At 39.1% G+C, this 13,706-nt stretch overlaps 1 pseudogene; it reads left to right on the forward strand.

Annotated features, from left to right (window-relative positions):
- The first annotated feature begins 7,898 nt into the window (after positions 1-7,898).
- LOC110150013 (TAF5-like RNA polymerase II p300/CBP-associated factor-associated factor 65 kDa subunit 5L pseudogene) lies at positions 7,899-9,690 on the forward strand (annotated as a pseudogene).
- Positions 9,691-13,706: the final 4,016 nt, after the last annotated feature.

Genomic DNA, 13,706 nt, shown 5'->3' on the forward strand with positions numbered 1-13,706 from the left:
CCAGTGTCTAAGTAACATCTCCATGTGGTCCCAGTTTTTACATGAATCTCAGATAAGTAAGATACTCTTCCAGTTTTCAGCTGCCATAGAACATTCATAGTGAATTTCCCTATTACCTCCTGACAGAATTTGGTTAGTTCCCAAAGAGTTAATTATGCCTATAAGAGTTAATTTGATAGGTTAATTACACTCTATTTCTGTTTAGTCAGCATTGAGACTTAAGTCATCCTAACTCTGATATCCGATACTTTTGTAGTTTCAAAACGTTCTCCCTCAGTCTTCCCAGCACATTCATTCTCTCTCAACATTCTCAATTAAAACAAACTCCAATATAAAATCTTTACATATGAATTCTCCCCAAACTGAAACACTGTATTCACATTATTGTCAGAAATGTCTCCAATCTACTTGTACCAATATTTTTTTTATCTTCTGCTCATCAAAAGTACTGAATAGTCCTTCATCTTTCATGAGACACCCACTTATCCTTTGAAAATTCCATTAAACTGCTCTGTTCTCTCACAAGAAGGAAACACGTTCTCAACAGAAAATGATTTAAATACATACTATGTCCATACATATTAACAGGCAAAACAAAATATAGACAAACAACTGAATAATGGTTCAGAAGGATTATGATGTATAACCACTGTGTCCACACAACGGCGGTAAAAGTTCAGGGTTTTTCAGACAGCAGAAAACACAGAGTGGAGATATGTGTTAGATCTACTAGATTTCATACTATTTGATGCCATTGATGGGGTAAAGTGTAACGCAGGAGGCGATTACCCAACAGTGGATATCAACAATACCAACAACACTCTTAGTTTATGGAGACTCTGGTCCTAGGCACTGTCATAGTTAGCATGAGGCAGACAGATGGACTCTCTCGGAGAGATGAAAAAGAGTATGTTCAGAACAGTTTCCTGAAGTAGAACCAAGATGTGGGAAGAAGTTCTTAGTGCAATGCCTTAACACAGCAGACCCTTCACAGACATCATTGCCAGTGATAGCAGCAGCAGCAATAGCTTCCCATGCACCAAGCAGGGGTCTGGAGGCAAGGTGTTGTACAGGAGTGGGAGGGGGCAACAGGAGGATAAGCTTACCAGGATTAGTGTAAAGCATATAGATGAGAGTAATGAAACTCACATCTTGAAGAAGACCATTTTGTTTTAAGACGACTCTAATTTTTCAAATCTTCATTTTTAGGGAAAATGAACTCTACATTACTAAATGTCAAACTTCTGGTTCAAATTGTTTTCTCTGAAGCAACCAGAAACATATAACACTATCCTAAATACATTCAAGAGCCACAGAAATTTGACAATATCCCTTAGTAGTTCTAAAGAAGTTTTATACTATGACATTTTATCCCACTTCTAAGATCTTTTTATCAAGAAATATTCAAGATATAAAGATATCTATAAATGTTTATCTCAATATTGTTATAGAGAAAACTAAAAACTGTTTTTTATAGAGAAAACTACTTAATTATAGAGAACTAAAAGCTACTTAATGAGACTACAATAAATGACTGCTACTTGTGATACAGTCATGACATATTATTTTATGTCTATTCTTAAGATTTTTGGTAAAAAATATATATGTAGGAATATACAAATTCATACCATATCAATCACTGCTCACTTCTGGATTATGTAAACCTCGGTAGTGTTTGTCTAATTTTATATATACACAAATATATATGCACAAACTACTTGTTTTTTCAAAAGGTTCTTTTACTGATAATGCATTTGTTTTATAAGTGATATCAATTAATTACACAGATAAGTTAAACCTGTAGAGGCATGTTATAAATTATGAAGTGGTCAATTAATGTGTGTTTTAATATCTATTAAATGCCTACTATGGTCTAGTGCCTGGGAATACCAAAATATATAAGACATCTTAAACATTCACAAATAGCCCAGAGAGTAATAAAACTTCAATTAAAAGTTTTACTCATCTAGTCACATATGTTTACCAGTCCATATTTGTCTAGTGTCAGTATTTATGTTAGGTTCTTGACAAAATCCACACTTCTGACAGAAAGAAAAACACCATCAGCATCAATGATTAATGATTTTGTATGGAAATACAAAAAACCTTGAATAGCCAAAGCAATCTTGAGAAAGAAGAATGGAACTGGAGGAATCAACCTGCCTGACTTCAGGCTCTACTACAAAGCCACAGTCATCAAGACAGTCTGGTACTGGCACAAAGACAGAAATATAGATCAATGGAACAGAATAGAAAGCCCAGAGATAAATCCACGTACCTACGGACACCTTATCTTCGACAAAGGAGGCAAAGATATACAATGGAAAAAAGACAACTTCTTTAACAAGTGGTGCTGAGAAAACTGGTCAACCACTTGTAAAAGAATGAAACTATAACACTTTCTAACACCATACACAGAAATAAACTCAGCATGGATTAAAGATCTAAATGTAAGACCAGAGACTATAAAACTCCTAGAGGAAAACATAGGCAAAACACTCTCCAACATAAATCACAGCAGGATCCTCTATGACCCACCTCCCAGAATACTGAAAATAAAAGCAAAAATAAACAAATGGGACCTAATTAAACTGAAAAGCTTTTGCATAACAAAGGAAACTACAAGCAAGGTGAAAAGACCGCCTTCAGAGTGGGAGAAAATAATAGCAAATGAAGAAACAGACAAAGGATTAATCTCAAAAATACACAAGCAACTCCTGCAGGTCAATTCCAGAAAAGTAAATGACTCAATCAAAAAATGGGCTAAAGAACTAAACAGACATTTCTCCAAGGAAGACATATAGAAACACATGAAAAGATGTTCAACATCATTCACTATCAGAGAAATGCAAATCAAACCCACAATGAGGTACCAATATACGCCAGTCAGGATGGCTGCTATCCAAACGTCTACTAGCAATAAATGCTGGAGAGGGTGTGGAGAAAAGGGAATCCTCTTACACTGTTGGTGGGAATGCAAACTAGTATAGCCACTATGGAGAACAGTGTGGAGATTCCTTAAAAAACTGGAAATAGAACTACCATATGACCCAGCAATCCCACTCCTGGGCATACACACTGAGAAAACCAGATCTGAAAGAGACATGTGCACCCCAATGTTCATCGCAGCTCTGTTTACAATTTCCAGGACGTGGAAGCAACCTAAATGCCCATCAGCAGATGAATGGATAAGCAAGCTATGGTACATATACACAATGGAATATTACTCAGCCATTAAAAAGAATTCATTTGAATCAGTTCTAATGAGATGGATGAAACTGGAGCCCATTATACAGAGTGAAGTAAGCCAGAAAGACAAACACCAATATGGTATATTAACACAAATATATGGAATTTAAAAAGATGGTAATGATAACCCTATACGCAAAACAGAAAAAGAGACACAGATGCACAGAACAGACTTGGACTCTGTGGGAGAAGGCGAGGGTGGGATGTTCTGAGAGAATAGCATTGAAACAAGTATACTATCAAGGGTGAAACAGATCACCAGCCCAGGTTGGATATATGAGACAAGTGCTCAGGGCTGGTGCCCTGGGAAGACCCAGAGGGATGGGATGGGGAGGGAGGTGGGAGGGGGGATTGGGATGGGGAACACATGTAAATCCATGGCTGATTCATGTCAATGTATGGCAAAAACCACTACAATGTTGTAAAGTAATTAGCCTCCAACTAATAAAAATAAATGAAAAAAAAAAAACTGATGAACAAAATTTGAATACACAAAAATTATTTTAAATTCATCTGCATAGAAAAAGATAATGAAGATTGCTTCAAACAGCAAATGTAAATGTTTTTACAAACAATTATGGAAAATATCACTTATAACATTTGCTAACAAAGAGATCCAATTACTAATGTATTGAAGAATTCACTAAGATGCATTAATGTGTATGATCTTGAGTTCATTTTACAAATATCTTCATTTCAGACATATATTAGATTTTTCTGTATTTTTACATATAAGATGCATTTAATCAGTACATTTTGACATCAAATTATCAAAATATTAATTTTTATTGTAAAAGGTTATGTTATATATTTTAAATTTTAATCATTATATATTTCTTACATTTATTTATGAATCTTGTAACTGCTTTGTTTATTACAGCCAAAGGTCAAAAAGAAAAAGGCATGAAATTATTCAAGTAGAGTATGTGTACCACAAAGGATTCTCATAGAATTAGACACAGGGTCTGAAGATAATGACTTGGATTTTACTCCTTACCATGGTACCAATTTTAATAGAACAAACTAAACATTTTTGGAAAAGTTTGCTTACACTAATAAACTGTTGGGTATTTTGTTCTTCTACACAGTGAAGCTATTTCAGAGAAAAAAGGGGAGCAAGATTCCGAAACTCTGTGACATAAACATGATCTCCTCTCCTTTCACTTCCAACTTCCCTAAAACAAACAAGCTACTGAAGCCCATACACAACTGGGCTCAATTGAAGTCCTAGGTTTTGTTGGATCTTCTGAAGTAAAAACCAGAATAAGAGCCTTCTATCTCCCACAAGGTCTCCAAGATACCTCAGGAGACCAATTTTAAAAAGCCCTGATAGATGAACTTCTATTATAGTGCCACAAGGAGTAACACAGACCAACTCCCAAATAAAACTAGTAAAAATTATAACAATGTCAGTTTAGACTCTCAGAAAATGACCCTAAAGATATACAGAAAATGAAAATACATTTAATTGAGAAAGTCTACTAAAACTAAAACGTTTTAAGTGAGTCTGGGGCATTTGAACCATGGCCAGCCGGCTCAGTGCTTTGGAAATTCCACTCCAGATCCGTGCATGTGGAAGGATTTCTTTTCAACAGCTCTCAGTTAAAGGGCTACAGTATCTTTCCAGGAGAGGGCATTAACATTTCTAATCATGCTTCAGTTACCTGTTGCAGACATTATGTTCCAGGGGAATTCAGTCAGGAGTCAGTTCTTAAGTCCAGTCTCTCCTCTTGGGATGGAGGCTCTATTTTAAGTGAAGAATACTGGGGCCCAGATCAACCATACTTCAGTTTGCTTGTCCTGCTTTTTAAGAAGCAAGTGGAGAAACAAGAGGTTATAACCTGATCTACACCCCTTCATCCCCAGTTGAATGCCTACTTTATAATGAGTATCTCTCAGAGAGAAATATATCTTTGTCCCCACCCCCAATTTCAGAGCCCTAACTCAGATATTTTTGCCTCAGGGTAAATGCAGTCCATAAAACAGAAAGCTCTGAATCTCTTCCCAAGAAACTGACTTAATTGAAACAGAGTGTGGGGAAGTGAACCCAAGGGAATTTTCAAAACATTGGAAAGTATGATGAAAAGTAACTAAAAGGAAACTGGTAGATTCCTTAGAAATATAAGGTGTACTATTATTTGACTAATTTTCCAGAAAAATAAAATAAAAAAATCAGGGAAAGAGACCAAAACAATTTCGAATGAAGACCTTAAAAACAGTCCTTGTAAAGGAGCATGAATTTCATTGAATCACTCTGTAAGAAATTTATGCCTCAGGCCATTGTTGATGATGGATAAATAAGCCAGAAATTAGTGGAGCTTAACAGCTAGATGTTATTACAACAAACAAACAAAAATCATCATCCCAGGATGACAGTGCTCACGAAGACTTCACCTTCATGTGGCAATGACAGTGGCTCACATTATGGGGGTGAAATAAACTTTGCTAAATAATCTTGCTAATCACTAAAAAAAAGTAAGGAACAAACAGCAAAAACAAGTCCTGGAGAGTAGAAAGGGGACTATCCAAAGTTTCTACAACATTAAATATAAGTTGATAAAATTTCTATAGTAGAACACTGACACAATTGCTACCTTTTTAAATATCCAGTCCCCCTAAAATATATATCAAATGTACACACACACACACACACACATATACATTTATAAATATATATGCGCTAAGTTGCTTCAATCAGTGTGTCCAACTCTGTGTGACCCCATGGACTGTAGCTCACCAGGCTTCTCTGTCCATGGGATTCTCCAGGCAAAAATAATGGAGAGGGTTGCCATGCCCTTCTCCAGGGGATCTTCCCAACACAGGGATTGAATTCGTAACTCTTATGTCTCCTGCATTGGCAGGAGGGTTCATTACCACCTGGGAAGCTTATATATATATATATATGTGTGTGTGTGTGTGTGTGTGTGTGTGTGTGTGTGTGTGTATGTGTGTGTGTGTGTGTGTATATATATATACACATTTGATATATATATTTGGGGGGACTGGATATTAAAAATGTAGAAACTGTGTCAATGTTATACTAAAGCAATTTTATCAATATGAGATGTATATAGATAGGTACAGATGTAGTTATAGGTATATCATGCAAATAAATAGGAAGTTCTCACACGTACACAGAAAAAAGCAACTAAACAATCGAAAAATACTCTGTGAGATCAACCAGATGTCAGCTGTAACAGACAAAAACTTCAATATGGTCATTATAAATATATCTCACAAACTAAAGAGAATGATGCTAAAAGAAGTAAAAAAAGATGTGAGGATAATATTGCAGCAAAGGAAAATATTAATACAGAAATAGAAATAATGTGGGCTTCCCTGGTAGCTCAGCTGGTAAAGAATCCGCCTGCAACGCAGAAGACCATGGTTTGATCCTGGGTTGGGAAGATGACCTGGAGAAGGGATAGGCTACATATTCCAGTATCTTGGGCTTCCCTGGTGGCTCAGATGGTAAAAGAATCTGTATGCAATGCAGGAGACCTGGGTTCAATCCCTGGGTTAGTAAGATCCCCTGGAGGAGGGCATGGCAACCCAGTTAGGTATTCTTGCCTGGAGAATGCCCATGGAGAGACGTGCCTGGAGGGCTACACTCCATGGGATCAAAAAGAGTAGGGCACAACTGGGAGACTAAGCACAGCACAGCACAGAAATAATGTAAAAACCACAGCAATTTGGAGCTGAAAAATACAACCAGAAGAAACATTCCTCACAGGGATCTACTAGAAGATTTGAATTGGCAGAACAAAGAATCAGTGAACTTGAAAATAAATCAATAGAGTTTATGAAATCTGAGTAATAGAAAAAAATGAAAAATAAAAAAGTGCAGAGAAATGTGGAAAATCAGTAGGCTCACCAATGTATGCAAAACAATTAGCAATGTAACAATAAATACAGACCTATTTAAATATAAATAGACTAAATGCACCAATCAAAGGACACAAGGTAGCTTAATGGCCAGAAAAAGACCTATCTAAATACTGCCTACACATGACTCACATGATTTAAAGACACAAATAAAAAGTGTGAGAATGATGGGATGGAAAAATACATTCCAGGGAAATGGAAAGTTGGGGTAGCAATAGTCATAGCAAACAAAACAGACTTTCTTTAAAACAAAAGCTGTAACAAAAAAAGAATAGAAAATGGGGGAAAAATATTTAAAGAAATAATAATTGAAATGTCTAAACCTGATGAAAAATTTTAATCCACACGTCCATGAAGCTTAAAGGACTCTAAGTAGGATAAACGCAAAGATATAGAGAAACATCACAGTAAGATGATAAAGAGGAAATACAAGGCTTCAAAGCACTGTAAACTAAATTGAACTAACAGAGCTCTATAGAACACTTAAAACAGTAGAATATATACTCTTTTCAAGTGCACAAAGAGAATTCTCCAGGATACGCCACAGAACAAATTTCAATATATTTAATAGAAATTAAGACTATAAATGTCTGTAAGGGCCTGGCTCAGCCCAAGGTGGCTCCGAGTCAGCCAGTCACCTCAGTCAGTCATCTCTCGGCTGCCCCGGAAACCCCGCGGGGGCTGAGGGGCATGGGGCATCGCGAAACCCTGGTAGTGGTGGCAGTGGCAGTGGGGGAAGCAGGAACCGCCTGGGATGTTCAGTCATGACACGAGTGCTCACGGAGCAGATCCAGACGGCCGCGTCCTGTTACCTCAAACGTCGGCAGTCAAGGATGTGCCCTGCCGGCTGAAGCAGGGGCTGCGCCGGTTGCAGAATGCCCAGGAGATGGCAGCCAGCCTCGCAGCCCCATCAGAATCTGGTTGTGACTTCACAGTGTCTGTAGCCTCTTGCCAGGGAGAGACCCAGCAATATGAAGTACAGTTACGAAGGCTGTGTAATTTTCTCACCGACTCTGACTCCCAGCAGAGCCGTGAAGTGGAGAACCCAGCGCCGATAATGTCGTCGAGCAGCTGCGGATCACGCGCACCAGGCAGGATATCCTGTTTACGTGTAACTTCCGGCTACGTGCCTTCCTGGACGACAAGTACGTGATCCCGTCGACCGGAAGACAAGGTGCAACTCCTTTCGCAGCTTCCTCCGGAGGAACGACGCCACGCCTGACAGAGTCCACGCCTGGCAGAGTCCTCGCCTGGCGTGTCATACCTGGACGTGCGGCCCGCCGAGAAGATGGACTTTCAGCTCTGTGCCAGCGGTGTCCCCTCCGGTGGCGAGGGCAGCAGCCTCGAGCCCCCTGACATGCCGAGACCCGTCCTGCAGAACGAGGAGGCGCTGAAGGCCCTGCAGGAAAGCATCAAGCGCGTTCGGGATGGCCCCCCGTCCCTCACCACCATCTGCCTCTACGCTTTCTACAACACGGAGCAGCTGCTGAACACGGCAGAGGTCTCCCCGGACAGGAGGCTGCTTGCCGCGGGATTCGACAACTCCTGTATAAAAGTGTGGAGTCCGCGTTCCAAGAACTTAAACTCCGAACCGCGTCAAGTCGACGCGTCTCACATCCACTTGGCTCGTGATGTCCCGGAGGAGGACGAGGATGACAGTGCAGGTCTGGAGATGAAAGTCCTGCGGGGACACTGCGGGCCAGTGTATGGCACCAGGTTCCTCCCGGACAGCTCTGCGCTGCTCTCCTGCTCTGAAGACACGTCCATCAGGTACTGGGACCTGGGCAGCTTCACCAATACCGTGCGGTACCAGGGCCACGCCTACCCCGTGTGGGACCTGGACATCAGCCCGCACAGCCTGTACTTCGCCAGCGGGTGCCACGACCGCACGGCCCGCCTCTGGTCATTTGATCGGACGTATCCTCTGCGAATCTACGCCGGGCACGTGGCAGACGTGGACTGCGTCAGGTTCCACCCCAATTCAAACTATTTAGCCACGGGCTCGACAGACAAGACGGTGCGGCTGTGGAGCACCCAGCAGGGGAACTTGGTGAGGCTCTTCACCGGCCACCACGGCACCGTGCGCTCCCTGGCCTTTTCCCCCAACGGTAAGTACCTAGTGTCTGCAGGCGAGGACCGGCGGCTGAAGCTGTGGGACCTGGCGTCAGGGACCCTCTACAAAGAGCTGCAGGGCCACACGGACAGCATCACCAGCCTCACCTTCAGCCCGGACAGCAGCCTGATTGCGTCAGCATCCATGGACAACTCAGTGCGTGTCTGGGACATCAAGAGCACGCACAGCTGCACGCCCGCAGACGGCTCATCCAGAGAGCTCCTGGGCGTCTTCACCCGCCAGATGAGCAAAGTGCTGAGCGTGCAGTTCATGGCCTGCAACCTCCTGCTGGTGACCGGAATCACACAAGAAAATGAGGAACCTTGATTTGTATATTTGATGTCATGGGCTGGTGCATGCAAAGGGCACAAGACTGCAAGTCTTAGGACAGACGGATGGAATCACTGCCTGACTGTGAAAGACCCACAGATCTCCTGAGCCCACCACCCCCAGTGTGGAAGGACAGGGGAAGGAAGGGTGGTGATGAGAATGAACATGAAATCTGGAATCACAGAGATACCGCTGTATCCTCCTGTGGCTCTTTCCAGTCTCTGGCGCCAAGGCAGCCTTGCTTCACTGGGGCTGCACTCAACAGGAGGATGTTTCCTGGGCGCCCTCCGTAGGACCAGTGCTGCAGAGTCATTGAGTGGAGGGGACTCTATTAGGGCAAGAATGCGGGGGTGGGAATTAGGAAATGGGCAGGGTCCTGCTGGCAAATGTCTTTCCTTTTCCGTGATTGCAGAGAGCTGGGATTTTTTATTGTTGAGAAGAAGAAACCTAGCACTGGCAGAGACACTTCTCTGCTCTCATCTTTCAGGTTTTTCTCCTGGTTGTGATACTTGGAATTTTGAGGTTCAGGGGATTCAGAGAACTTGGTTGCACAGTCTGTTGGGAGAAAGGAGAAACTTCTGGGTGACAGACGGATCATTCCAGCTGACGTTTCTAGAAATGGGTATGTGGATTTCATGGAGGAAGTCTTGGGCTCTTGCGTCCATGATGGAAAAGAATGATTATTATGGGGATTGCACCTCTATTAACAGTTCTGTCCCCTGAAAGGGCAGATTGTGGTAAAGAAATGAAAGTAATTGGAAGTGAAAAGTGGTAAGATAGAAAGTGTTGAATTTCCAGATGATTCTGAGGTGTGGCTTTTCCAATGTCTTTTTCTCCTGAGATGGTCCCTTCTACCTCCTGCTTTGCAATAGATGTTTAATGAACAGTCTGTGAAACATATCTTAAGTGTGAACACCCACATCAAAAACTGCACTTTGAAGATGAAGCAACTTCTGATTTGTTGGATTAAATAATTCTGTTTCCTGAAGAGAGTTTTTTGTATTTTGTTTTCTATTGATATGTATTTAGTTACAAAAAAATAAAGGTTTATGATCTTATAACCAAAGTGGAATTGAATTTAAGTCAATAATAGAAAGAAATGGAGGAAACTCATAAATGTGAAAATTAAAATAGCACACTCCTAAATAACTAACATGCCAAAAAAGAAATGAGAAACTATAAATTACTTTTAATGAAATTAAAGACACAACATGCCAAAACTTATGAGTTTCAGTAAAAATAATGCTTAAGGGATTTTTATAACTAGAAAGGTCTATGTTAAGAGATCAATAACCCTTCAACTTAAGAAATTAATTTTAAAAAATGAAGCCTATGTCCAAAAGAAAATAACAAAAAGATTATAGCAAAAATTAATGAAATAGAAAATAGAAAAACAATATAAAAATCAATAAAGCCAAAAATTGGTCATTTAAAGAGATCAACAAAATGACAAAGATTTCATTATGTTGACAGAGAAAATAAGTGAAGATTCAATGCAAAGAAAGAGAAAAGAGCAGATACTCCTTTTGACTCTAATAATATTAAAGGGACAATGAAAACCATGTGAAAATAAAAAACAGGATAAATGTACAAATTCTTGGAAAAACAAAAACTAACAAAGCTGAATTCAGAAAAAAAAAAAAAATATATATATATATATATAGAATCCAAATAGTCATATAACAAGTGAAAGGTTTTAATTAGGAACAAAAAACTCACCAGCAACAACCAAAAGTCCAAGCTGATATGGTCTCACAGTTGAATGTTTGCCAAACATTTGAAAAATTAATTTTATATGGCCAATATTATTTTGATATGGCCAGTATTGCCCAGATATCAGAAGAGATGAAGACATAATCATAATAAAAAATAACACTACACAATAGTTATCTATTATGAATACAGATTCAGAAGTGCTCAAAACAATATTAGCAAGTCAAATCCAACAGAGTGTAATAATAGGCTAATCTATGGAGACAGAAACCAGAACAGTGGTTGCCAAGGACTGCTAGTATCGGTGATTAGCAGAGAGGGGATAGTTAAAGTGTATGAGGTTTATATTTCAAGATGATGGATGTGTTCCATAAATGATCGTGGTAATGATTACAAACTTTGTGAATATGCTAAAAAACACTGAATTGAACAATTTAAGAGGTTATGTGCATTGCATCTCAAAAATATTACCAAATTAAATACTTTATAGTATAATAAGGTGACATTTGACAAAAGCTTTTCCTGTGTTTGTTGAAATGATCATATGGGTTTTTTATGTTTTAATTGGAGAGTAATTGTTTTCAGTTTTGTATTGGTTTCTGCTGCACAAAAATGAGAACTGGCCATAATTACACATATATATATATATACACATATATATGTGTGTGTGTGTGTGTACATATATATATGTATGTATGTATGTATGTATATATATATCCCCTCCCTCGAAAGCCTCCCACCCCTCCTATCCCACTACTCTAGGTCATCATAAAGTGCCAGGCTGGGCTCCCTGTGTTATATAACTGTTTCCCACTAGCTATCTATCTTATATGTCAATGCTACTTTCTCAATTGGTCCTACAATCTCCTTCCCCTGCTGTGTCCACAAGTCCGTTCTCTATGTCTGCAACTTCCCTGAAAATAGGATCATTAGTACTACTTCTCTAGATTCCATGTATATATCTGTTAATACATGATCATATGGTTTTTGGTCTTCCATTAGTTAATTTGGTGTATCACATTGATTTGTGAAAATTGAAAATCATTGTGTCCTTGGAATAAATGCCACTGGATCATGGTGTATGATCCTTTTAATGTATTGTTGGATTCAGACTGCTAATATTTTGTTGAGGATTTTAGGGTCTACATTCATCAGTGATATTTTTCTGTACTCTTATTTGTGATGTCTTTGTTTGGTTTTGGTGTCAGGGTGGTGTGTTCAGAAGTGTTCCTTCCTCTGCAATTTTTTACAAGAGTTTCAGGAGGATAGGTTTTAACTCTTAAGTATTTGATCAAATTCACCTGTGAAGCCACCTAGTCCTGGACTTTTGTTTATTGAGAGTTTTCAAATAAAGGATTTAATTTCAATACTGGTAATTTGGTGGTTCACTTTCTCTGTTTCTTCCTGGTTCAATCATGGAAGATTGTACATTTCTGAGAAATTTTCCATTTCTTCTAGGTTGTCTCTTTTATTGGGATATGTTTTTTTGTAGTCTGCTCTTGTGAGCTTTTGTGTTTCTGTGATGTCAGTTGTAGCTTCTCCTTTTTTGTTTCTGATTTTATTGATATGAGACCTCTTCATTTTTTCCTTGATGAATCTGGCTAAAGGCTTATCAACTTGATCTTTTCAAAGAACCAGTTTTTAGTTTCGCTAATCCTTTCTATTGTTTTCTTCATCTCCATTTCTTTTATTTTTACATTGACCTTTATGATTTCTTTCCTTCTGCTAATTTCGGGTTTTGTTTATTCTTTTTTTCTGTAGTTGCTTGAGGTGTAAGGTGAAGTAGTTCATTTGAGATTTTCCTACTTTCTTATATCATATTTTCCTAAGGTAAAATTATACTGCTATTAACTTCTGTTGTAGAACTGCTTTTGCTGTGTCCGATAGATTTTTGATCACCCTGTTTTCATTTTCATTTGTCTCTACAAATGAAAAACTTTTGTCTCTATTTTTTTCTCTTTCATTTCTTCAGTGATCCATTGGTTACATGTTGGTTACATGTTGTTTAGCCTCTATTTGTTTGGTTTTTTGAAGTTGTTTTTTCTTGTAGTTGATTTCCAGCCTTATAGCATTGTGATCAGAAAAGATATTTCATATGATTTCAGTTTTCTTAAATTTCCTGAGACTTGTCTTGTGGCTAGCATGTGTTCTATCCTGGAGAAGGTTCCATATGCACCTGAAAAGAATATGTATTATTCTGCTTTCAGATGAAATTCTCTATAAATATCAATTAAGTTCATCTGGTCTAATGTGTTATTTTTTTTTTTAACTGGCTCAGACGGTAAAGAATCTGCCTGTAATGTGGGAGTCGTGAGGTTCAATCCCTGGGTTGAGAAGATACCCTGGAGGAAGGCATGGCAACCTACTCCAGTATTCTTACCTGGAGAATCCCCATGGACATAGTCCATGACAGGCT

The sequence above is a fragment of the Odocoileus virginianus genome, chromosome 16, assembly GCF_023699985.2.
Source record: "Odocoileus virginianus isolate 20LAN1187 ecotype Illinois chromosome 16, Ovbor_1.2, whole genome shotgun sequence".
NCBI lineage: Eukaryota > Metazoa > Chordata > Mammalia > Artiodactyla > Cervidae > Odocoileus > Odocoileus virginianus.